This window comes from Gopherus evgoodei, chromosome 4, assembly GCF_007399415.2.
Source record: "Gopherus evgoodei ecotype Sinaloan lineage chromosome 4, rGopEvg1_v1.p, whole genome shotgun sequence".
Taxonomy (NCBI): domain Eukaryota; kingdom Metazoa; phylum Chordata; order Testudines; family Testudinidae; genus Gopherus; species Gopherus evgoodei.
In genome coordinates, this window is record NC_044325.1 from 31,473,516 (window position 1) to 31,496,691 (window position 23,176).

The 23,176-nt window shown below is 44.4% G+C and overlaps 1 protein-coding gene across 6 annotated transcripts in view; it reads left to right on the forward strand.

The window, feature by feature from the left end:
• The first annotated feature begins 4,756 nt into the window (after positions 1 to 4,756).
• The window catches only part of BTBD7 (BTB domain containing 7), a 112,771-nt gene continuing 94,351 nt past the window's right edge, over positions 4,757 to 23,176 (forward strand). For 4 of the 6 annotated variants that reach the window (XM_030558859.1, XM_030558865.1, XM_030558866.1 and 1 more), the window contains exon 1: positions 4,757 to 4,910. The gene's annotated coding sequence lies outside the window, so the exon portion shown is untranslated. Of the gene's footprint in view, positions 4,911 to 5,972; positions 6,059 to 23,176 lie in introns of all 6 variants that reach the window. The other 2 variants (XM_030558863.1, XM_030558864.1) reach the window with 1 other exon arrangement.

Sequence of the window (23,176 nt, forward strand, 5' to 3'; positions counted from 1 at the left end):
GCGGAGTGCCCCAGGGGTCAGTCCTAGGGTCATTTTTGTTCAACATCTTTATTAATTATCTGAATGATGGGATGAATTGCACCCTCTGCAAGTTTGCAGATGACACTAAGATGGGGGGAGAGGTAGATATGCTGAAGGGTAGGGATAGGGTCCAGAGTGACCTAGACAAATTGGAGGATTGGCCAAAAGAAATCTGAGGTTCAATGAGGACAAGTACAGAGTACTGCACTTAGGAAGGAAGAATCCCATGCACCGCTACAGGCTGGGGACCGACTGACTAAGCAGCAGTTCTGCAGAAAAGGACCTGGGGATTACAGTGGATGAGAAGCTGGATATGAGTCAGCAGTGTGCCGCTGTTGCCAAGAAGGCCAACACCATATTGGGCTATGTTAGTAGAAGCACTGCCAGCAGATCAAGGGAAGTGATTATTCCTCTCTATTCGGCACTGGTGAGGCCACACCTGAAGTATTGTGTCCAGTTTTGGTCCCAACACTACAGAAGGGATGTGAACAAATTGGAGAGAGTCCAGCGGAGGGCAATGAAATGATTAGGGGGCTGGGCACATGACTTACGAGAAGAGGCTGAGGGAACTGACTTATTTAGTCTGCAGAAGAATGAAGGGGATTCGATAGCAATCTTCAACTACCTGAACGGGGTTTCTAAAGAGGATGGAGCTAGGCTGTTCTCAGTGGTGGCAGATGACAGAACAAGAAGCAATGGTCTCAAATTGCAGTGGGGGAGGTCTAGTTTGGATATTAGGAAAAAATATTTCACTAGGAGGGTGGTGAAGCACTGGAATGGGTTACCTAGGGATGTGGTAGAACCTCCATCCTTAATGTTTTTTAAGGCCCAGCTTGACAAAGCCCTGGCTGGGATGATTTAGTTGGTGTTGGTCCTGCTTTGAGCAAGGGATTGGACTAGATGACCTCCTGAGGTCTCTTCCAACCCTAATATTCTATGATTCTAACAGAGTTTGAATAGTTAGTAAATAAGGCCTAAGGACCGCATGTTGAACAATGAGAAGAAGACAAAATATTTAATAGCTGTCATGAAATGAGCACTGCCCATCCTGTGCCCTTAATGAGGTAGGGGTCCTGTGGAAAAAAATATGTGATCATGTGATTAAAGAACATGTCATAATGCATATGCACAGGGGACTGAATTAAGTTACAGACACAATCTCAACTGAGGAATTTCCTAACTTTTGAGCACTTGACTTTGCAACCTTAATAATGTTCTTTTAACTTTTTTAAAAAATGTGTAATAATGGTTAATTTATCAGACTAGCTAGGAATCAAATCTGCAGGAATACTTCATTACTGTTACTATGTTTGTTGGTGATCTATGTATCTAAAAGGCTGTAGTACTGATGTATCACAGACAATATAAATGTGCATATGGTGGAACAATTTGTTTAGCAAATTTAAAAAGTGATGTTGACAGAGTCCTAACAGAGAGCTGCACAGCCTGGTCTCATTGCTGGCTCTGTCATACCACAGCAGGAGCTAGGAGCACAAAAGGCTTGTGGGAAATAAATAAGAGAAGGGTTTAGATAAAGAGTTGGTAATAGCCAAGGCCTGTATGCCTGGAGACTCACATCAATATCACCACTAAAGACGCCTACTTAGCATAATAAACATCAATCTCTAGTTTTATGTTTTGCCCACTTGAGAATACTGTTACTTTCTGCTCAATTACTAGTCAATATACAGTACTTTAAAGGGTGACTTTTTTTTTTTACAGTGATATACTGCCCTGAGCACTACACAATTTAACTGCAATTTATCTGGAAAAAAGCAGTGGTAAACTGGATGGGAACGGTTTGATCTATAACATTATAAAGTCACAGTTCAGGTGGCCACGAATAAAAAAGTATTGCTTCCAGCAAATCAGAATTATACTGTCTGAGTAAGGTGGATAATGGAATATCTCTGGGAATTATTATGCATTAAGCTTCTGCTAGTGCTGAGTGAGCTCAACTCCCATTGAAAATAATGTATGCTGATCTGCACTCATTACCTTGCAGGAATCTTTCTGCATCTTGGAAGACCAAACCCATTAGTTTAATTGTAACTCCCTGAAGCATAGATCATCTTTTACTCTGTGTTTGAACAAAACACAGACAATGGGACCCCAAATTTGAGTGGGACTTTGATGTGACATTAGAATACAAATAAATATTATTAGAGAACAAGGTGTGAGAGGTAATATTTTTATTGGACCAACTGGTGAAAGTTAGCTAGCTCTGCTGCACCTAGGAAAGTTTACTGGGTGGGAGGAAGGATTTCTTCCATACATTGAATGTTAGAAAACTCAGTCAGAAGAGGACGTAACTGATCATAGCTCTTCTTCCCAACAAGCAAGATGAGTCCAATTCACAGGTGTTGGGCTATGCCTTTTCAATGTGCCCAGCACTTCTTGTACAATGAACATGTTAACAAGGGGAGGAGAGGTGATCTGGTGTTTGGCATGTGTATGAAATCCAGTTCCATGCACCCTGAAAAACCTTCCCAGATGCAGGTTATTTTGCAGCACAGAAAGATGCTTGTTCCTTACAACACATGGTGTTGGGTTCTGCTGTGGACCACAGGCAATCAGGTTTGATGAAAGCAGCAAAGAATCCTGTGGCACCTATAGACTAACAGACGTTTTGGAGCATGAGCTTTCGTGGGTGAATACCCACTTCCTCAGATGCATCTGAGGAAGTGGGTATTCACCCACGAAAGCTCATGCTCCAAAACGTCTGTTAGTCTATAAGGTGCACAGGATTCTTTGCTGCTTTTACAGATCCAGACTAACACGGCTACCCTCTGATACTTGAGGTTTGATGAAGTGGTTCACCCCCTCTCCTCCCCCACACACAATAACAACTCTTTGGGGCACATTTTTGTGGCTTCTGTAGAGTTAAGGAAAACTCATCTCTTGACCATAGTGATTTAATATGATTTGATCCTTTCTGGCTGCATCTATTTACAGAGAATTTTCTTGAAAATAAACATTGCAGTAGCAGCGGAGCTAGCAATGACAGGATTTGCAGCATAAAAAGGGCCTCTGGCATTTTTATTACCATATCATCTAGACCAGTGGTTTTCAAACTGTAGCTTGTGACTGAGTACTGAGTCATGGAATGTAAGGCAATAGGTTGCAGCAGCTCTGGTCAGCACTGCTGACTGGGCCGTTAAAAGTCCCATCAGTCATGCTGCCCAGCTAAGGCAGGCTAGTCTCTACCTATTCTGACCCTGCGCTGCACCCCAGAAGTGGCCAGCAGCAGGTCCTGGCTCCTAGGTGGAGGGGCCACAGGGCTCCACATGCTGCCCCTGCCCCAAGAACTGGCTCCACACTCCCATTGGCCATTTCCGGGGGGAGGGGGATGACTGTGGGTGTGAGCTGCTTGGAGCCACTTATGTGCCTCTGCATAGGAGCTGGATCTGCTGCTTGCTGTTTCCAGGGCGCAGCCTGGTCCATGGTGCCAGGACAGGCAGGAAGCCTGCCTTAGCACCCTTGTTGTGCTGCTAACTGGGAGCCGCCAAAGGTAAGCCCATGCCCCAACCCCCTGCCCCAGCCGAGCTTCCCCCAACCCGGAGCCCTTCCTGCACCCCGAGCCCCTCATCCCTGGTCCCACCCCAAAGCCTGCATCCCCAGCCCAGAGCCATGACCCCCTCCTGCACCTCAACTCCCCGCCCCAGTCCCCACATACCCTGAACCCCATTCCTGGTCCCACTCTGAACCCCTCACCCCTGCCCCCCAAACCTCTACCCCCTGAGATGCTCCCACACTGCAAACCTCACCAGCTCTGTTGGGTCACGGGCATCAACAATTTTCTTCAAGTAGGTTGCCAGAAAAACAGTTTGAAAACCACTGATCTAGACCTGCTCTGACCTTTGTCTCCTATGAAACACAGCCAGCATACTTTTGGCTGCTATAAAATTTGGTACAATAAAATATATTACCTCACCCACCTTGTCTAATACAATAATGCTAGACAAGTAGAAGTCGGGAGAGGCTCAGATCTAGAATACACCAGCATAAATCCACAGTAACTCCAATTAAATTGGAATCTGACTGATCAGAATTTTGCTTGTGATCTGTGAACAAGCTCACAGGAAGTTTAAACAAAAAAGGAGCTAAATTAATTCTTATTGTAAGCAGCTACCACTCCCATGCCACTCTCAGTTCAAACCTGGTGTAAATTACATGTGCGTGTTCAAATGGGCCAGAAAACGGCTGTAAGAGGGACACTGCTGTAACTTGCCCCAGTGTGGCGCCCAAAATGGGCATCATTACACAGGGGAGGTACCAGGAAAAGCAATGAACTGAAGGTTGTACAGTAACAGATGCCAACCGAACCAGCATCTCCTCAGGTGCGCTGTCCGGGCTCACATGCTTGGCTGGAGCTGGTACCTTGAGCACGCCAGGAGCAGGAAGGGGAACAGCCGAAGTGGCGGGACGCGCGCACGCTGGTGACCCCGGTGCTGTGACTGGCCTCTCGGTGCGGGGCGGGCACCTCCTCGCCCCTACCCCACGGAGGGCGGGTGTGGCCCACGGGAGACCCGTGGGGTGCTTCCCCCCACATCCCCCGTCTTCTCGCTCCACGTCACCGCCCCGCGCCGCTCCCCTGCTCAGCTCCTCCCCACAGCCCATGGCTCCACCAGCGCCTCCGACCGCCTCCCTCCCCGGCGAACCACGTGACCCAGGCGCCGCAGAGCCGCCGCCGCGCAGGCTCCCTGGCGCTTCTCCTCCCAGTCTAGGGCTCGGGATCAAAATGGCGGCGGCGGCGGCGGCGGCCGCTCCGGCAGCGGGGCCGGAGAGAGGAAACAGAAGGAGCCGCTGAGCGGGTCGGGCCGCGACGCGAATGGAGCCGGCGGGCAGCTGCCGCTGTCGGAGGTGAGGAGCCACTGGAGGCAGTGGTGGTGAGTATCTGGGCTCACGGGCCATTGCCCCGGCCCCTTCCTCCGGGAGCTGGGCTGATACCCCTCTCGCCCACAGGGCTCCCTGTACTTGTCCAAGAGTTGAGCTACAGCCCACCCGCCCCAGTGCTGGGCTAAAGCACCCACCCTCCATAGTGCGGGGGCTGGACTGTAGCCCTCCAGCATCACTGCCCACCTGCCCCCGTGCTGGCCTACGGCCCCCTTCACTCTCTCCCTCCAGGTTTCCCCTGTGCTCCCACCCTAGCGCTGGGCTGCAGGGCTCCCCTTAGCCCACCTCAGGCAGCTTCCCCTTCTGCCTCCTACTGAGTTGTAGGATTCCCTTTCAGCCCACGGGCTTGGCTTAGTTTTCCTTCTCCATGGCTGTCTGCAGAGTCTCTCTTTAAACCAGTGAGTGGCGGGGCCCCCTCCACTCCACAGGACTTTGCACCGTCCCCATGGTGAGGTGTGGGAACCCCAGCCCAACTCTTTTCCTCATGGCTATCTCATTGCCCATCTAAACGAACTTGGAGTACTTTGCAGGCAATGTGCATGCTTGTCCCTCTGGTACATTCCCACTGCTGGTGGGATGGGGTTTTCATGCTGCTTGCTTATGCATTTCACTTTCCCTCTGTCACAGAAGGGAATGTATGATGACTCCCGCCTCAACCGTAGAAGTGGTGTGAGACTTCATGTGTTTTTCAGGCAATTTGAGATTCTTGGGCAAAAGATGCCTAGAAATGTAAAGTGCTATCACCATAACAGATACATAGGAAGGTAATAAGACATCAACTTTGTAGCAAAGAATCCTGTGGCACCTTATAGACCAACAGAGGTTTTGGAGCATGAGCTTTCGTAGGTATTCACCTACAAAAGCTCATGCTCCAAAACCTCTGTTGGTCTATAAGTAAGTGCCACAGAATTCTTTGCAGCTTTTACAGATCCAAACTAACATGACTACCCCTCTGATACTCAACATTGTAGGATTTGCACCCATTTAAACCATATCTGGATTTGGGCCCAGGGAATGCAATACAGCATTTTTTAGCTTTTTCTTTTTCTTTCTAGTAGCCGAACCAATACAGCATAATATGATAAATCTGAAGTGCTTGGCAAACTGCACATACAGCACCACTGAAATGCAATCACTTCTGGTGTGTAAATAATAACACTTTGTATTTCTGTTTCCTCTTACATCTATTTTGGATATGAGTTTGTTAGTGGTAATAACTTTATCTACCTTACACAGAGGTGTTAAGCTTTGATTTATTTGACTAAAAGGTGGTATAGAAGAGTACATCTCATAGCACTTTACGAACATTAACACCACTCTCAGTGGACAAGTATTATACTTGTATTACATAAGGGGAGGGGAATTCCTTTTACTTACATTCACTGACTTATGTTTTCCTGCTTTGAAGCTCTTGTGTATGAAACCAGAGTACAAATGTTTATTTCCCAATTAGAAATTCAATGCCAGCGTAACTGTCAGGCTGAGTAGATGGTACTTTTATCGTTAGTTATGTTCTCTTGTGCTTCCAAATGTAAATAAACTCAGTGGATTGCATTGTCTGAACCTTAAAAAGTAGAAATGGTTACTCTTGGCAGAATATCGGAAAGTGTAATATATTCAAAGGAATGCGCTTGGGGTGTATGTACCTTCAGAGAATAATTTTCCTATAACTAGAATTGTAATTGATACATTGAAATGCATTGAACCAATTGAGAACTTACTACAGTAGAACCTCAGAGTTACAAACACCAGAGTTACAAACTGACCAGTTAACCAGACACCGCATTTAGAACCAGAAGTAGGCAATCAGGCAGCAGCAGAGACCCCTCCTACCCCCCCCCACCCCAACAAATACAATACAGTACTGTGTTAAACGTAAACTGCTAAAAATAAAGGGGAAGTTTTTTTAAAAAGGAAACTGTTTCTATGTTTTATTTAAAACAGTATTTTTCTTCTGCACAGTAAAGTTTCAAGCTGTATCAAGTTGATCAGTTGTAAACTTTAGAAGAACAAGCATAACACTTTGTTCAGTGTTATGAATGTTTCAGAGTTACGAACAGCCTCCATTCCTGACGTGTTTGCAACTCTGCTGTTCTACTGTACTTCAGCACCACTCTCTGTGTAGTAGCACTATGTGATTGTTTCTTGTACATACACATAATAATCACTGGCCGAGTGAATCAGGTCTGTAGTATCTATGACTTGAGAAGTTGGTGTGATAGGCAGTAATTGGTAATTCAGTTCAAATGTTGACTTGCATGGGGTCTTCATGTGGGCAAGGAGGACATTTAGAAAGGCCTGTTCAAGTTTACAATCAATGTTTGTTTCTATTCCTGATGCTTCCCAAAGAACTGATACTAAATTCTTTATAGTTTGATGTATGCAGTGTTGTTGTAGCCATGTTGGTCCCAGGATATTAGAGAGACAAGGTAGGTGAGGTAATATCTTTCATTGGGCCAGTTTCTATTAGGGTAAGAGACTGAAGAAGAACTCTGGCTCAAAAGCTTGTGTCTCTCACTAGCAGAAGTTGGGCCAATAAAAATATTATCTCACCAACCGTATCTCTTTATACTTTGACACAGTCTCACTAAGAGTTATGTTAATCTGCTTCAGGGCACAGCATTAGCAGCATTTGGAGTGGGTTGACATTTTCCTCCAATTTTATATGTTTTGGTCAGACTAGAAACACAGTTTTTAAGTTTGGAAATCTTGAACTACTTTTTCTTAGTTACACTCTGGCTTAATTTTTTTATGGTGTATTTGTTAATATAAATGAATTTCCTTATGTGTCCAGATTCCCCTGCTGAGTCATAGATGATGGTGTTGTAGTCATGTATACCTGGCCACTGGATGACTTACAGAGATGCATATAGGAAAGACTTGAATTATTTTATAAGTCATCTTACATACATGCACAGACGTGCTGCTGGGCTGTTTTCTCAGGTTTGAGCCGTTAGGAGATAGCTTGAAATTTTGTGTGTAGACATATTACATATTCTGATGCAATTGTAGAATAAGCAGTTTTAGTTCATTTCTTTGAATTAATTTCAGCAGGACTATCAGAGCCTTGAGACCAAGTTAGCCTTCATTTGAGATAAGAAAAAACTGTTGCATATGTGATACAGTTCTAGATTCATACCAGTGGGTAAAACAAGACAACCTTTACCAAATACATCATACTTGTTATTGGCGTTAGTTAAGGATTTATTGTGGCAATCTCTTGTTTTAAAAACTGTTACAGAAAGATAACTAGAACTGAAACTTTCATCATTCTAACATGGTTTGTGTAAATGTAAACGTAATTTGTGTAGGTTGCCAAATGGCTATGAGACTGGTATACACTCTCTTCAGAACAGATGCAGAAAGTAATCAGAAAGCTTAGTCTTGGGGTTAGATCTGTCAGATTGGGGGAGGGATACTCAGTGGTTGAGCATTGGCCTGCTAAACCCAGGTCTGTGAGTTCAATCCTGAAGGGGGCATTTAGGAAACTGGGGTAAAAAATCTCTTGGGGATTGGTCCTGCTTTGAGCAGGGGGTTGGACTAGATGACCTCCTGAGTCCTTCTAACCCTCTTATTCTATGAACCTGAATTAAGAAGTCTGTGTTCAGATCTGTCTCTAAAACCAACTTTGTGACACTGGGTAAGTCACTTAATCACTTTTCTCATTTTTACAGCCCAGGTACTCACAAGAATGTGTGAGGCTTAACTCTCAATGTGCTGCTAAATCTTTGGTGGAAATTGCTACACAGTGCACAGTATTTCTCATGTTAATCTACCAATATACCTGTACTGTGACCTGACAGGACTGTTTTTGTGGATGAGAGAAATTTTGCAGAGAAAGAATAATTGAATTTTCATGTATGTAAAAGACTATGGGCAGGTCCACACTTAAAAAGCAGCAGCGCTTTCGTGAAGATGTTGCTCTGCTGATAGGACAGCTGCTCTGTTGGCATCGTTAATCCACCTTCGTGAGAGGCGGTAGCTATGTCAATGGGGGAAAGCCCTCCCATCAAGATAGCACTGTCTACACTGGGGTTAGGTGGTATAACTGCATAGCTCAGTGGTGTGGATTTTCCCACCCCTGAGTGATATAGTTATACTGAGATACGTTTATAGTGTAGACCTGGTCTACCAAAAAGTATACAGATTGTAATGGTGGTTTTGAGTGCTAATGATTGTTGGGAATGATCACCACTTCACGCATAGGCCAGTACACAATCTGTGTACTTTTATTTTAATCTTTTGAAAAAAGAAAAGAAAGCAAAACAGCCAAGCAGGCTTAAGCAAAAACTTATTTTGTAACTTGTATCTGAAATCTCACCTTAGCTGAAGCTTCTAATTTTTAGTGCAGTGCTGCGTCTCTCTCTTTCCTCCCCGCAGCTAGACTTACACCAGGAAGTCAAATAATGTCAGCAGCTCACCTGGGAATAGGATTCAGGATCCTCTGTGCTTACAGCTCTTTGTTCTCATGACTAGAGCACAAAGATCTCTTGCAACATGAAGACATTGAGTTAAATTGGAAACTGTTTAAATTGATCATTGAGTAGTACAGAAGTCCACCCTAACAGTGAAAGAGTCTGTGTGTGTGTGTGTGTGTGTGTGTGTGTGTGTGTGTGTATATATATATTTTAAAAGTGTGTAATTCAGTAACTAAGTAGAACTGAATGCTTTACAGATTTTGGGGGCAGGGTCCTTTTCTTACATTTGTGGGTTTAAATCATTCCCGTAATAGCCATATGGATCAGACCAGTGGCCAATACCAGCTGCTACAGGGAGAGAGAGAGAGAGACCTGCAGCAGGTAATTGTGGGATACCTGCCTCCAGGGGAATTTTATTCCTAATCCTCAAAATTAGAGATTAGTGTATGCTCTGAATCTTGACAGTTCAAATACCTTCCAGAGCTTTTTAAAAATATATATTTACTGTTAAAACTGAATAATCTTCTCTGTATAATGTCTAATCCTCTTGAATCCTTTTAGGTTCTTGGCCTCTATCTTGGGGCACTGAGTGCAACCGTCTAATTGTATATTGTCTGAAAAAAATTACTGTTAGAATTTGCCACCTTTCAGTTTCATTGAGTGTCCCTTTTTTCTTGTACTGAGATGAATAGAAGATCCTGATGTACTTTTACCACTTGTAGTTTTTTATAAGCTCTCATCATGTTCCTTGTTGTTTGTGTCTTTAAAGTAAACGGAGTACATCTTTTCAGTTCCTCCTCGGTGAGAATTTTCTGTGCCCCGATCATTCTCGTTGCCCATATTTGATCTCTCTACTATATTCTATTGAGATAGCATTATTTCAGTATGCTAATTTGCAGCTCTTAGTCTTAAGTATGATAAAAGGAGAACATTTGTCTCCTAATTTCTTAACACCAAAAACTTGAGATGATCATCCAAAAGGAAATATTTGTCATAGTTAAACTTTTAACTAGTTTATGAGTATAGAAAATCTTTCCCTAGCCTTTCAGCTTTGTTTTTTTCAAGACCTAATAAATTCTGCTACCTTCAGAACTGATTGACAGATCTGTGTTAAACTTCTACTGTTAGTGGTGATGCTTCAGTTTCAACAAGTAGAGGCTTGCTCGTAAATGTCTGTCACTTGATCAAAGAATTACATACTTTAAGAAGTGTCGCTCAATTAGTGGATCTGAAAGTTTTGTGCCAGCCAATCTCATCTTATGATCTGGAGTCAGATATTGAGATTAAATGCAACTATAGATCCCTTATATGTAACTAATAATCCAATGGTAGTATTTAAGCAAAATCCTGATTAAAATTCTATATACAAACCTGTCTATAACATTAATCCTGTGGAATGTCTTGTCTTGTGTACTAACATAATAATATTTGTCAGTTACCTTAGGAGTGTACCTAAGTAGCTGGATCTCTTATATAATGTGATACAAGAGGGGAGTTACCTGTCTTTTGATGCTTTGCAACTGTGCAAAGAAGCAAAATTTAAAAGCTTAAAAGTAAAGTTATTGCCATGCGTTAGTCATTCTGATAAATACTTCTAAAAAGCTAGAAAAATAAGGAAGTGCATTTTAGGAAGCAATATAAAATCTTAAACTCTCCTCATTGCCTTCATGGCTCAACTTCATCCTGGCCTACATCTTGGATCTTATTTTGTCTTCCTTCACTCCACTAATGGTGCCACCCTCAATGCTTTTGTTATTTCCTTCTCCCTCTCTCACCTCAGTCCCTTATACTTTGGCACCGTCTCACTCATATTCCTTGTGAAGACTTCCACAACATATCTGTGTGAACATGAGTCACATGCCATCTCTGTCTCAGTGTTACTTAATAGAAAAGACTGGTGGAGGAAATTTGAGACGGTGTTAACTTTAACTTATTTTTCTTCCAAGTGGGTTTTATCCTTGGTGTATCATGGCCCAGTCCTGCAAACCACTTATTCATGTGAAGCCTTGTCTACGCACAAACTTACCCTTAGTAACAGGGGTGCATCTTTAAACATCTATAAATTTATGCAGACCCCTGTATGGACACTCTCTTGGTTTAAAATAGCTTTTATCAATTTAGTTAAGCTAATGGTTTAGCCAACTAGTTAGTTCTTTGGGGGCAAGGACTGTTGTTATGTGTGTCTGGTGATAATCTGCAAACTGGACACCATTAAATAAGGCTTGAATAAAGACTGGGAATAGATGAGTCATTACACTAACTAAAAACTATTTTCCCATGCTAATTTCCCCCTGCTGTTACTCACACCTTCTTGTCAAGTGTTTGAATGGGCCATCCTGATTATCACTACAAAAGTTTTTTTTTCTCTGCTGAGAATAGCTCACCTTAATCAATTGGTCTGGTTAGAGTTGGTATGTCAGCCTCCATTTTTTTTCATGGTGTGTGTGTGTCTTCCTACTGTATTTTCTACTACATGCATCTGATGAAGTGGGCTTTAGCCGACAAAAGCTTATGCTCAAATAAAATTGTTAGTCTCTAAGGTGCCCCAAGTACTCCTTGTTCTTTCTGCTGATACAGACTAACATGGCTACTGCTCTGAAATCTGGTAGTAAGTAGTACACTTCTACCTTGATATAATGCGACCCGATATAACACGAATTCGGATATAACGCGGTAAAGCTGTGCTCTGGGGGGGGCAGGGCTGCGCACTCCAGTGGATCAAAGCAAGTTCAATATAACACAGTTTTTACCTATAACACGGTAAGATTTTTTTGGCTCCCGAGGACAGCGTTGTATCGGGATAGAGGTGTAGTCTTCTTTCTGAAAAGAGCACCTATATTAACCTAAGCAACTTGTGATGTTTTCATTCCTTCCAAGGTATCTTAAATTCTTAAAGGAGTATGCTCACATATTATATACTGATCTCTTGTGAAGTATTTTTCTGAATGACTGGATTGCTTATCTTGCGTTAAGATGTGAAATGGGAATATTGCTTCCCACAGCAGCTGCTACAGTGATTTTTTTTTTACAAACTATAGCAATAATAGTCCACTTTAGGGGAGGAAGGTAGGGAAGAAAAAGAAAAAGGGTGAGTTATATGTTGGGAGTAGGAGGAAAAGATACTGTAATGTCTTTGCAATGATAGTAGTTTATCTTTGAAAGTAAGCCTAATGAAAGGAAAGGTTTTTGTGGTGTTCTTTTCCTCCTGCTCCCAACATATAACTCACCTTTTCTTTTTCTTCCCTACCTTCCTCCCCAAAGTGGACCATTCAAACAACAGAATGCATAATAGAACAGGAGGAGGAATCAATTATTTTTTGTCAAGATCCAAATTTCTTTGTCAAAATATTGTAAAGGTCCAGAGAAAATAATACAAAAATAATAACAATGATAATTAAATAAAAGATTTTTGCCAGTCTGTTCATAAGTGTCTGGCCGTCCAGATTTGGCTGGCAGTCCCGCTATTGCCTACTCCTGGATTACATGGTTTGCCAGGGCCTGTGAACCCTGTTCTTTCTCCATTTGACTTCTCTAATCATCCCCTCTCCTTTAGCTCATTCTTCATGAAGGTTCTTGTCTTAAACAAACGAAACATGGAAATCCATTTAAGGTTGACACTTTGTCTCACTGCATTATAGGCATCTGTGCTGCAGATACCTGATATGTGGGGGATGAACATGTTACAGATATAAAGTCCGATAATACATGGGAATAGCTGAGTTAATTAGCTTGCTTTTCAATTTCTTTTGGCTGTTTGCTTTCTTCAGAAACATTATTAGAACCTCCTGGTAAAGGAGGAGGGGGGACACAATTAAATTCATCATACCTGCCACTTTCCATGCAGATACCTCATTACAGTCTGATGTGGTACCTCTAGAAGTTTTGAGGTGCATTATACTGTTACATTCTTTAAACACTGCAATATAGATGGAAACAATTATACTAAATATTGACAAATTGCATATTTTGGAGCCATAAAGGCATGGATCATTTGCTATAGTAACAGAAGTGACATTTTTAACAATAAAGCAAAGCAGTGCACTTTGCAATACTTTTGTTTAGAAACTGTAAATATAGTGTACTGGATGAAAGCTCAGCATTTTCTAACAAGTATCACATACAATGTGTAGAAGAACATGAGAAATATTGTGTTATGATCAGACTTTCAAACATACCAAACACCTGTGTTCTCACTGAAATCTGTTATAGTTGGTGCTATGGGGGTTTGATTTCTCCAAAAATATGTGTGCGCTGTTAATTCAGCGATCTATTATGTCTGAATTTAAACAGAATTGAATGCTTATCACGTTCTTGTTGTTTCTAAACTATCAGATTTGGATCAGAAAGTAGTTTCTGACTCAACTATTAATCACTTTATTTTTATTCATTTATTAACACCGCCAGGAAAAAAAGGATTTATAATGAAATACTGAAAGACTTATTATACCAGAGTGGTCATCAACTGCTACAATAGTAATTTCTAATTACAAAAATGTAGATTACAGTCTTGGGACAGTGTTTTTGTAGGCATTTCTGTGCTTACCCTAGGCTCTTATTTGACTGAGTAAATTACTCTGTAACCTAGGCAGTACTGGTGATAAAATTCTTCTCTAGCCATTGAGTCCAGAAAATAGCAGTAGTCAGTTACCAGTCAGAGATTTACAAAGATCAGTATTTGCTTTGTTGGATTAACTATCAATTAAGGAGAGTAAAACACAGAAATTGAGGTATATTTTGGTCAAAATATTTTTATCTTCACTACTGAGAACTTCTCAAGTAATTCTGACATACTGAATGGTTTTGCAGTTTATTGTTGTGATACTTCCTGGGGTACCCAGGGTTGTGTAACCACTCACCACCACCTGCCCTTAGGGTGAAGCAGCCTTGTCTGTGCCTGCTGTGGATCAGCTCCCAGAACCCACCAGCCTCTGGTGACACAAGCATTGCCTTCAAGGTCCTTTCAGGCTTTGCTCTCTATGTATAGATATGATAGGCACACACCAGCCCCCAAATCCTCAGAGCGTTCTCTGCAATGTCTAGCCGGGAGGGCCAGGTGGGCTGTTCCCACAAAAACAGTACACAACAGTTTGTGAGATTCAACTCAGGAGCAGCACTTGCTTAACACCACAGCACTAAGATATTCTGTTTTCACTATCAATATAAGTTACAGTAGATTCTACTGATTAGCATCCCCTTGGTTGCAATAAAAAAACTGCTATTATTCAGCAGTTGCTAATAAGCCGAAGGCAGATTTGTGAGACTGCAGCTGGAGAAGAGAGCACTGGGGGAAGTCCGTTCCCATGGCTGCAGCCATGCAACCTCCTGTGGGAAGGGCAGAAGCTGGGGAAGGTGGTGGGGCTGCAGCCCAGATTCTGCTGCTTTCTAAGAGGCGTGAGGCCCACAGAGAAGCATGACTGTATCTTTCTATGTGCTCTCCAGGCATCAGGGCTCAGCACTTCCTTCCCTACATACAGTCCCCCAGCGGGGCACAGCCTGGAGAGCACAGCTCCAGCATCTGTGCTGCAGCCTCTCTCCCCACCATAGGTGACGAGTTATATGGGCCTATGATGCCCATGCTACACCAACGTTGAGGAACATGGGCCTGGCTCCTCCAATGTTTGGGCTTAGTATTTACGTCAAAATATATGTAAAATATATCTCTGTTGTCCACTTAGTATCAACTTGAAGGGCACGCTTAACCTTATTTTCGTAGGTGCAGGAACTAGGGCTTTGGGGGGCTGCTGCAGCACCCCCATGCTTTACAAGGGGTCCCAGCTGCTGCCAAGGCTCCGCTGCTGGTCCTGTGCCCGGGTTGTTTTCAACCCCGTGTGTGAACAGGGGTAGCATATATATTGGCTTGCAAGGCAGGTGTGGGAGGCAGGACTGGATCCGTTCTGAGAACCACCAAAAATTATATAAACTTGGCGCCCATGCTCCCTGCTACTGCTCTGTGCACAGCCCCTTACTTCTTGTGTGCTTCCTGTGTGCAGGCAGGTTTGCCAGATTGCAGCCCCAGAAGGACGGGCTGGGGTAGGCTGAGCATTGACTTCTCTGGCTGCAGACCTGCAAACTTGCCTGAAGACATATCCCAGCACTTTCTTCCCTGGCTGCAGCTTTGTAAACCTGCCCCCGGTGGTGACTTTCTTCCAAAAATGTTTCTAATAAGTGGTGTGCCGTTGCTAATATCTGAATTCCATTAAGGTTAATGTTAATGGGATGGTATTGATTCCCAGTAATATGTTGCCAGTAACCGGAAGCTGCTAATGTCAGGATTGATATTAAGCCTAAGCTACTGTACTATCAAATACTAGAGATGGTGAGTAAGGATATTGGAAACAAATGGTTACATATAAAGCAAAATCATAACATGCTTTCTAGAGACTAGAGTTAACAGACTAACCTCCCATCTAAAGAAGTTTGTCACCCAAAGTGCTCTGCAGCGTTTTCAACCGAGATTGGCTGAGACCCTACTTTCATGAATGCAAATACCTTGTCCATTTATTTCCTAGGTGCAGCATGCCCAGGTGTCATATTTGCTTTCTGGAAATACCCCCTGTCTCCTGAGTTGATTGTCTTTGCTCCTAGACAGGCTAACTACTATCCCCTCCCTCGACTTATTTTTTCCTGTGTATTCATTTCTTGTTGACTTCATAAACATTTGGCTTTGTTTGTAAATGGGAAACCATTGTAAGCTTAAAATGTTTAATTTACATCCTGACAGATCCAATTATTACTTCCTGTCTGGAAAAAACAATGAGGAGTCCTTGTGACACCTTGGAGACTAAGGGTATGTCTACATCTAAAATTTTGCAGCGCTGGTTGTTACAGCTGTATTAGTACAGCTGTATAGGGCCAGCGCTGCAGAGTGGCCACACTTACAGCAACCAGCGCTGCAAGTGGTGTTAGATGTGGCCACACTGCAGCGCTGTTGGGCGGCTCAAGGGGGGTTCGGGGAACGCGAGAGCAAACCGGGGAAGGAGACCAGCTTCGCCGCGGTTTGCTCTCGCGTTCCCCGAACCCCCCTGCAAACCGCAGGGAAGGAGACCTGCTTGCACGGAGGTTCGGGGAACACGAGAGCAAACCGGGGAAGGAGACCAGCTTTGCCGCGGTTTGTTCTCGCGTTCCCCGAACCCCCCTGCAAACCGCAGGGAAGGAGACCTGCTTGCACGGAGGTTCGGGGAACACGAGAGCAAACCGGGGAAGGAGACCAGCTTCGCCGCGGTTTGCTCTCGCGTTCCCCGAACCTCTCTGCAACCGCAGGGAAGGAGACCTGCTTGTTCGGGGAACGCGAGAGCAAACCAGGGAAGGAGACCAGCTTCGCCGCGGTTGCTCTCGCATTCCCCGAACCACCCTGCAAAACCGCAGGGAAGGAGACCTGCTTGCTCGGGTTCAGGGAACGCGAGAGCAAACCGGGAAGGAGACCAGCTTGATTACCAGAGACTTCCTCAGGTATGCTGGGATACCTGCTAATCCACGGAGGTCAAGAAAAGCGCTGGTAAGTGTCTACACTTGATTACCAGCGCTGGATCACCAGCGCTGGATCCTCTACACCCCGAGACAAAACGGGAGTACGGGCAGCGCTGCAAACAGGGAGTTGCAGCGCTGGTGATGCCCTGCAGATGTGTACACCTCCTAAGTTGCAGCGCTGTAACCCCCTCACCAGCGCTGCAACTTTGTGATGTAGACAAGCCCTAACAAATATATTTGAGCATAAGCTTTTGTGGGCTAAAACCCACTTCATCAGATACATGGAGTGAAAAATACTGTGAGGTGTGTGTGTGTGTGAATATATATATATATTGCAGCACATGAAGAGATGGGAGTTGCCTTACCAAATGGTGGGTCAGTGCTAATGAGGCCAGTTCAGTCAAGGTGGATGTTGTCCATTCCCAACAGTTGACAAGAAGGTGTGAGTATCAATAGAGGGAAAATTGCTTTTTGTAATGACCAATCACTTCCAGTCTTTATTCAGGCCTAATTTGATGGTGTCCAGTTTGCAAATTAGTTCCAGTTCTGCAGTTTCTCATTGAAATCTGTTTTTGAAGTTTTTTATTGAAGAATTACATTTAAGTCTGTTGAGTGTCCAGGGAGATGTAAGTGCTTTCCTACTGTTTTTTTAATGTTTACAATTCTTGATGTCTGATTTGTGTCCATTTATTTTTTTGTGTAGAGACTGTCCTGTTTGGCCAGTGTACATGGCAGAGGGGCATTGCTGGCACATGATGACATATATCACATTGGTAGATGTGCAAGTGGACAAGCCCCGGATAGTGTGGCTGATGTGATTAGGTTCCTTGAATAGATATGCAGACAGAGTTGGCAACAGGGTTTGTTGCAGGGATTGGTTCCTGGGTTAGTGTGTTTGTTGTGTGGTGAGTAGTTGTTGGTGAGTATTTGCTTCAGGTTGGAGGCCTGTCTGTAAACGAGGACTGGCCTGTCTCCCAAGCTCTGTGAGAATGAGGGATCGTCCTTCAGAATAGGTTGTAGATCCTTGATAATGCGCTGGAGAGGTTTTAGTTGAGGGCTGTAGGTGACGGCTAGTGGCATTATTTATTTGGCCTGTCCTGTAGTATGTGACTTCTGAATACCTTTCTGGCTCTGTCAGTCTGTTTCTTCACTTCACCAGGTAGGTATTGTAGTTTTAAGAACGCTTGATAGAGATCCTGGAGGTGTTTGTCTCTGTCTGAGGGATCAGAGCAAATGTGGTTGTATCTTAGAGCGTGGCTGTAGACAATGGATTGCATGGTGTGGTCTGGATGAAAGCTGAAGTAAGTATTGCGGTCAATAGGTTTCCGATGTAGGGTGGTGTTTGTGATCATTTCTTACTTGCACTGTAGTGTCCAGAAACAGGAACTGGATCTCTTGTGTGGACTGGACAAGGCTGAGGTTGATGATGGGGTGGAAACTGTTAAAATCCTGGTGGAATTCCTCAAGGGCCTCCTTCCCATGGATCCAGATGATAAAGATGTCATCAGTGTAGAGCAGGGGCATTAGGGGACGAGAGCTGAGGAAGTGGTGTTCTAAGTCAGCCATAAAAATGTTGACACTGTGGGGACATGCGGGTACCCATAGCAGTGCTGCTGACTTGAAGGTATAAATTGTCCCACAAATCTGAAATACTTGTGGGTGAGGACAAAGTTCAGCCACCAGATTTGCTGTGACATTATCGGGGATACTGTTCCTGATGGCTTGTAGTCCATCTTTGAGTGGAATGTTGGTGTAGAGAACTTCTACACCCATAGTGTCTAGGGTGGTGTTTTCTGGAAGATCATCAGTGGATTGTGGTTTCCTCGGGAAGTCAGTGGTGTTGCGAAGATAGCTGGGAGTGCTGGTAGCATAGGGCCTGAGGAGGGAGTCCACGTAGCCAGAAAATCCTGCTGACAGGGTGCCAGTGCCTGAGATGATGGGGCGTCCAGGGTTCCCAGGTTTATAGATCTTGGGTAACAGATAGAATACCCCTGGTTGGGGCTCTAGTGTTGTGTCTGTGTAGATTTGTTCCTGTGCTTCTTCAGGGAGTTTCTTGAACAGATGGTGCAGTTTCTTTTGGTAACCCTCAGTGGGATCAGAGGGTAATGGTTTGTAGAATGTGGTGTCAGAGAGTTGCCTAGCAGCCTCTCATTCCTATTCTGACCTATAACTTTGACTATTTTTGAAGGGGCTTCTCCCTCCCATAGTAAATGGAGTTCTTAAACTATCAGGTTTTGTGACGGGCAATTACCTCTTCCAGCAAACTCCAAGAAGTTCATTAGCTTTCTTAGTAGTTATCTTTTTTTCTTCCCGCTAGTAAAACTGATTTGATGGATTAATTTTTCTAGTACCAGAATTTCCCACACCTTAATATTCTACTTTATATTAAATCTAAAATATAAGTAGAGTAACAAATTTTCTATAATTCATTTTAGGATGCAGATGCTGAAAGCAATTTTATGCAAGTTCTGCTTTCTAAATTAATCGTACTAGTTAGTTTGGTTCTGTATAGTAGTATTTTTAGAGCAAGTCATGAAGCAGGAGATCAGAATTCAAAATCCTTGGCCCAGTGTCATTACCCAAAGACAACAGTGCAGTATCATGTCCAGCTTGATAAATGAAATACAATCTCTTATTTAAAAAAAAAAAAGACTTAAGGGTTGATTTTTCATCTTTAATCTCCAGTGACAACAAATGTCCCAGGAAGTATGTTTAAGGGGAGCAATGGGGGGAGGGTGGGGATGGGTGTCAAGAAAGCACAGGAATGGGTGGGAAGACAAGTTGATGTCAGGGTATGTCTTCACTGTAGGCTTAACCTAGGCTCTTACCCCCTCCTTCTCCCCCCGCCATCCACACACACACAACCCTTAAACCCAGGTTTATATGTGCTTTGAATCCAGGTTTGCTTGCCCAGTGAGGGGTATAGGTTAGAACCACAGGTTTTGTTAGGCGGACTCAAATGTACTTACACTGCAGAGGGGAAGCAGCTGAAGTCTGGGTTATAAAGCTTGGGTTTTGAGAGTTCTTTGGTGCCAGTCCACAATGCCATACCCCAGTTCCCTAGGTCTATATTTTCTGTCCCTTCTACCTACTAACTTTCTATTCATCTCCGATCTACTATAAACAACCTGCTGGTTTACATATACCTGGTCAGTGTTTAAGTCCTCATTCCACATGTCCTGCTCCATTTCTGCACTGACCAGCTTAGCTGAATAATGTGAGAAGATGCCATCCCAGTGTGCTGCTAGAGGATCACATCAGGATTCTGGTTGCCCTCTGGTGCAGGTACAGCAAATAATGTAGTTTTGAGATGCACCCGAAACTGTCCTTTTCAAGAGGCTGCCAGAGGAGGTGGATCAAGTGGTCAGCTATCCAGTGTCTGGAGTGAATTAAAAATGTCAAGGGTGCTTATCTCAAGGCAAAGGATACCAATAACAAGTCAAGCAACTCAATGTCTCCTTGCCCCTAACATAAGGAGTTTGAATCAGGTGCTCACCATAGCCCAAAGTACTGAGCCCACCATCATACGTGATAGGCTTTTGACCCAGACTGTCCTGTTTTGTGTTTGTGGTTTTTTTTTTGGTTTGTTTTGTTTTTAGACCAGGGACAGGGATGGTACCAGAGGAGACCCTTGCAGCAGAGGGTGCAGAAGAGCTGGAACAGATCATGTGGTCTGATAGTCTGAGGATCATCTTTCATCTATATTCTGAGAATTATTAGGGGATGAACCTGGGGAATGGACTGCATAAGAAGCCGTAGCAGAGTTAGAGCTACAGCTGAATAACTGTCTGCTTCCATTTTCATTATTTGGGGGGACATTGCAATTTAAGTTGGAATATTTCCCAGGTTATGACTAAGGCTATGATTCTGCAGGGAGGTCATGGGTTTTTTGGGGACCTCCATGTCTACTTCTGGGGCAGGGCTGGAGCAACTGTTAGCCCTGGGCTGCCGGAGCAGTGATTGCCAGAACAGTTGACTGGTGGCCAGCCCTGGGACCACCAAAACAGCGACTGGAGTTGGGTCAGCTACCCTGGGATGGGAGCAGCCGCAGTCAATTCCTGCTGCAGGAGCAGCGGCGGGGCTGGAGCTATGGGGTAGCCTTAGCTTCAGTTCACCCTTTCTGCATTCCCCTTTCCATCCCTCCATGTGTGACTTAAGATGGATTCCAAGCTCTGTGTGGGGGATGCATATTAAACATGCAACTAATGATTCAGTCGAGCTATGTTTGAACTAATTACTGGGAGATGGGAGGAGAATCAAAGCTGGGATTATAGGTTTAGAAAGCATAAATGCGTCTTTCCCCAGACTCCTTGCCTTATAACTTTGTACACACTGGGGTACTATTACACAGTTATACCAATACTAGTATTAACTCCAGACAGTCTGTATTTTAAGTCCCAGTGGTTGTACTAAGTGGAAAAAGTCCCTTCGTGATTGTGGTATTTGGTCTCCTGATGCTGTCCAGGCCTGTGGGAGGGGGAAGGAAGTTGTGGTGTACTCAAGCTTCTGTATCTTGGTTAAGCATTCTCTTACTGCTTGCCTGAATTTTTTTCTCTACTCCTGCCTGGCTGGTGGTTTTTTAATATACATAATATACGTTTTTGACCTATAATATACGTAGGTGACCCAAGATGGTTGGTTAGATTCCTGGGCAGACCACTCTTCCAGCAGCTGACCTGTAGCTTACCGTCTCTGTTTGTTGATTACAGTCAGCACATGATGAAATATCAACTTTGCACAAACACAATAGTAAATAAACATCTACACATACGCGTGCATGCACACACACTGCAGTAGGGGATGAACCTGGGGAATGGACTGCATAAGAAGCCGTAGCAGAGTTAGAGCTACAGCTGAATAACTGTCTGCTTCCATTTTCATTATTTGGGGGGACATTGCAATTTAAGTTGGAATATTTCCCAGGTTATGACTAAGGCTATGATTCTGCAGGGAGGTCATGGGTTTTTTGGGGACCTCCATGTCTACTTCTGGGGCAGGGCTGGAGCAACTGTTAGCCCTGGGCTGCCGGAGCAGTGACTGCCAGAACAGTTGACTGGTGGCCAGTCAACTGGTCCTGTCAACTGGTCCTGCCATGAGGGCAGGGGACTGGACTCGATGACCTCTCGAGGTCCCTTCCAGTCCTAGAGTCTATGAGTCTATGAGTAGTATGCATCATTATGCTGCTCGAGGCATATTACCATGTGATGCAAGGAGGTGGGCAACACAGGCACAGAAGAATCCCTAATTTCTTTTGCTCACCTGAACCAGGGGCGGCTCCAGGCGGCTCCAGGCACCAGCACGCCAAGCATGTGCTTGCGGCAGCAAGCCACGGGGGCGCTCTGCTGGTAACCACAAGAGCAACAGGCCGGTTGCCTTCGGCAGTGTGCCTGTGGAGGGTCCGCTGATCCCGCGGCTTCAGTGGACCTCCCGCAGGTTGCTGCCAAATTTGCGGGACCGGGGACCTCCCACAGGCAAGCCGCCGAAGGCAGCCTGCCTGCCGTGCTTGGGGCGGCAAAATGCCTAGAGCCGCCCCTGACCTGAACCCAGCCTCAGTGGTGATGGGTGCAATCTCTGACTGACTATATTGGACTTGTAAACCAGCAGTGTCTTGAGTCCACTCCTGGTGGAAGCCCTCATCCTTATTCTCACAGATGTTGGTGTTCTTATGCCAGACACCAAGAGGCATAGGCTGAACATGCATGGGCCAAATGGGTACTGCTAGCAGAAAAATTGCAAACTCAAGGCTTAAGAGGCACATGAGTTCCTCAAGTGTAGCAGCCACAGGGACGTGCATCTTGAAGAAATGCAGTTCCTGGCCAACGTGAATGACCTCTTCTTATGGTTGACCAAGACCTTCATGATGATTTGAGTAAGGTCCTTGCTGATTGGCATATGCTCCTTGTGCTGGACATACAGTGGGTAGAGGGATGTCGTCAGTGGCTCCAGTTCAGTTTGGAAACCCCATTCTCTCAAAGCCAGCTGTTTCAGGCACACTGTGTCTGCTACCCATGGATGTAAAACAGCAGTACCTGCCCCACAAAGCTCCATTGCTACAGCACTGAATTAGCTTTCCAGCACCAAAGTGGTTAGGCATTGACATGTGCAGTGTAGGGTAGCAAGCTTCCAGCTGGCAGTATCAACCCACTTCTGGATTGGTATGGCCTCCCTTATTAGCATGATCTGGCACTGAAAGGTTGGGGCAAGATCCTCATATGATTCCATGAAGGTCTGTTTCCTCATGGGGAAGTTTTGGAGGCACTGCTGATCTTCCCAGAGCTGCACGATGATGTAATGACACTACAAGTTGTTCTGCACCAGAAGTGCCAGTCCACATATGATAGGTGGCATGCATCAGCTGTCTCTGCTCTGCCATA